A 3,014-nucleotide genomic window follows, 5' to 3' on the forward strand; every position below is an offset into this window, starting at 1 on the left:
TCTGTAGTCTAAAAATATTCCTTCACAATTTCTTCCCAACTCCTATGGCAACACATAAATTTAAAAAGGGGAGCCATTGGATATGATAGTTTGAGAACCATTGGTATAATTTGTAGACCAGCCACTCTGTTTAGTGAGGGTCAAGAGATGCTCCCTGCCTCGCCAGGACCAAAATCCAGTTTCACAAATAATCCATAGTGATAGACAGAAGCAAAACTTACTCATAAAATAGTCTCACTTTAAAGCTGATCAGTCTCTTCAGTTTCCCAAATACTGAAGAGGTGCCTGAGGTATGTCTTAAGGGATATTTGCAAAATCTCCAGTAATTTTGATCTCTTTCCCCATTCTTGTCTACCATCAACTCTCATGTTCTGCTATAGGTAGAGGCTAAACTCAGTTTAACTCAGGCATTTAAACTGTCCACTATTAAGAAAAGGAGGATAGTGGCCTTCACCTCTCCCTGCCATGGCCTGTGCTCCTCCACTGATATTTTTGTACTCCGAAAAGGGGGAAACACCTAGCAAAAATGTCACTTTGCCTGCTGTGTTCAAGGCTCACATTCGACCAGATATTGGGAACTTCGTTCACACCAACTTGAGCAAAAACAATAGACAGCCCTATGCTGTCAGTGAATTGGCAGGGCATCAAACCAGTACCGGGTCCTGGAGTACTGGCAGAGCTGTGGCTCGAATTCCCAGAGTCCGAGGTGGTGGAACTTATCGTTCTGGCAGGGTGCTTTTGGAAATACGTGTGTGGGGGCCACATGTTTGCATCGACCAAAACCTGGCGCCGTTGGCACCGCAGAGTGAACACAACACAGAAACAATATGCCATCTGCTCTGTCCTAGCTGCTCAGGCCTTACCAGCATTGGTCATGTCTAAAGGCTACCGTATTGAGGAAGTTCCTGAACTTCCTTTGGTGGTGGAAGATAAAGTTAAAGGCTACAAGAAAACCAAAGAGGCAGTTTTGCTTCTTAAGAAACTTAAGGCCTGGAATGATACAAAAAAGGTCTATGCCTCTCAGCGAATGAGGGCTGGCAAGGGCAAAATCAGAAATGTTGTATCCAGCACAGGGGACCTTGCATCATCTATAATGAGGACAACAGGTATGTATCATCAAAGCCTTCAGAAACATCCCTGGAGTTACTCTGCTTAATGTCAGCAAACTGACCATTTTGAAACTTGCACCTGGAGGGCATGTGGGCCTTTTCTGCATTTGAACTGAAAGTGCTTTCCGCAAGTTAGATGAGCTGATGGCACTTGGCGTAGAGATGCTTCCCTCAAGAATAACTACAGCCTCCCCATGCACGAGATGCTCAATACAGACCTTAGTAGAATCTTGAAAAGCCCAGAAACCCAAAGAGCCCTCCGAGCACCATGCAAGAAGATTCACCGCAGAGTCCTGAAGAAGAATCCACTGAAAACCCTGAGGATCATGTTGAAGCTAAACCCATATGCAAACACCATGTGCTGGAACACCATTCTTCACCCTGCCAAGAACCACAAGCTTCTGGTGGATAAAGCAGCAGCGGCACTAGAAGCCAAATCAGATGAGAAGGGGGTTCCAGGCCAAAAGCCTGTGGTCGGGAAGAAAGGAAAGAAGGCTGTCGGCATCAAGAAGCAGAAGAAGCCTTTGGTGGGGAAAGAGGCTGCAGCTACCAAGAAACCAGCAGCTAAGAAGAAGCCGGCAGAAAAGAAACCCACCACAGAAGAATAGAAGCCAGTGGCATAAACTTAAATTTGTTTATTCCATGAAAGTCAAATCACTTTGGACAGCTGATTTAATTTTGAATAAAAATATGATCAAAGGCACACAAAAAAAAGAAAAGAAAGGAAGGAAGGAGGATAGTTTCTGGTGGTTTGTTAAATAAAGTATTTTCTTGGTGGTAAAGGATGTGTGACAGTAATACATCAAGCACAGATCTAAAAACTTTGGTTTATTCCCTCATTTTATCCCTGCTATGAAGGAAATACATATTACATATCTATTTTACAGGTGAGGAAATTTAGGCACAGAGAATTTCATTTGAATTTGGCAAAATAATTCAATTGCAAATATGAATTGCCAGTGCCTTACTTATGTCTTGGAAAATTCTACCTAAGTATGAGACTCAATGTTATATAGATATCTAGCACAAACAGTATATTAGTGTAGGAGGAGTCTTCCTAAATTATGGTTCAATAACAGATGTCGCTGAGTCTATATTCCCATGAAATGGGGGTATAAGACATAGCTGACCCTATCAAACTCAATTTCTGTTTGTTGATTTTTTTTTCTTTGCAGAATTTTTGTTTAACAGTTTGGATGAAAGCATGCCTCATAGTATGTGTATCTATTTTCAAAAGCAAAGAATCTGAACAGAGGCACTTCAGTAGCCCTATGAAGAAAGAGTCTTTTTTCTTTTTCAGCTTCAGATAGGGAAATGACCTATCATGGTTAAGACTGCAGAAAACTACAGTCTTAACCATACAGAGTGACTATTCAGGTAAGTACTTTCATCATTCAGATCCTTGAAAAGTTATTTCATTTTTCAGACAATTATTTTTTTCTCAGTATTACAACTTTTTAAAAAAAGTTATATACTTAAATAACTTTTGTACATTAGATGATGTTTTAACATTATGGTTTCAGGCAAAGGCACACTAACCTACTTGTCACAAGATTGTCTAGTGAGAGAATATCATATGAACAAATTTGAATTGTACACTATGTTTGGATATACTAAAAATAAATGAAATAATATCTTCTTTGATATTTTTTGGTCTATTGTGAACTTGGACTATTGCCAAATATTTTGTACCATGCACATTTTGGCTCTATTTTGCCCTGAATACCTCTGTCCTAAAACTGTTTTTCTGAACTATACCTTTACTGAAGTTTTATGTAGAGTATCCATGAGCTTTAGAAGGACTGAAAAAAAGAAAGGTTTTAAAATGGTATAAAAAGAAGAAAAGCATCACAAAAAATGGTATAAAAAGGAAAGTATACCTGCCAAAGAATGAGTCTCTTGTAC

General features: G+C 39.6%; 1 pseudogene; it reads left to right on the forward strand.

The window, feature by feature from the left end:
• The first annotated feature begins 456 nt into the window (after positions 1–456).
• LOC102423800 lies at positions 457–1,732 on the forward strand (annotated as a pseudogene).
• Positions 1,733–3,014: the final 1,282 nt, after the last annotated feature.

The sequence above is a fragment of the Myotis lucifugus genome, unplaced genomic scaffold (assembly GCF_000147115.1).
Source record: "Myotis lucifugus unplaced genomic scaffold, Myoluc2.0 scaffold_164, whole genome shotgun sequence".
NCBI classification, from domain to species: domain Eukaryota; kingdom Metazoa; phylum Chordata; class Mammalia; order Chiroptera; family Vespertilionidae; genus Myotis; species Myotis lucifugus.